This window comes from Cucurbita pepo, chromosome LG04 (assembly GCF_002806865.2).
Source record: "Cucurbita pepo subsp. pepo cultivar mu-cu-16 chromosome LG04, ASM280686v2, whole genome shotgun sequence".
In the NCBI taxonomy this organism is placed as follows: domain Eukaryota; kingdom Viridiplantae; phylum Streptophyta; class Magnoliopsida; order Cucurbitales; family Cucurbitaceae; genus Cucurbita; species Cucurbita pepo.
Window position 1 is genome coordinate 3,023,664 of NC_036641.1, and position 640 is coordinate 3,024,303.

Here is a 640-nt window from a genome sequence, read left to right on the forward strand (position 1 = left end):
AGTAAGGCCACTTACCTGGTTAGCTTATACGGGTGTCACCAATTTATCCTTAATGAAAGTTCGATTTTTCCCTTTGCATCCAAGCCAACCTATATGAATCCATGGCATCAATTTCATGTTCAATTCTCTAACTCTTACCATGGTTCATGTGCTAAATTTCATGCGAGCATTAAAGACTTTGCATGGATAAAGTCTTGGAACGTTATAATGGATTCTTACTCTAACTCTTCCCTTCTATTTTTCTCTCTCTGTATTTTTTTTCTTTTGATTTTTTATTTTGGCTTCTCTGTATTTTCACTGTATTTTCTCTTTTATTTCTATCCTGCTCTCCTTATTATTTTTTTTTCCTCTGTATGTCTTCTATGTACTCTCTCTTTTAGTTCTGTCTTTGCATTTCTTCCTATCTCTCTTCCCTTTTGATTTTGTTTTTTTTTTTCTCGATAGGTCTTCTAGGTACTCTCTCTTTTAGTTCTGTCTTTGCATTTCTTCCTCTCTTCCTGTCTCTCTNTCGGCCACCACTGCTCGCGCTTCTCTCATCGAGGCTCCTATTTTGTGGGCTGGTAGACTTTGCATCTTCTATGCCCTTCTAAAAGTTGGTTTAGCTGGATCTCAATCTAACCCTCTTGTCTCTGCATTTCTC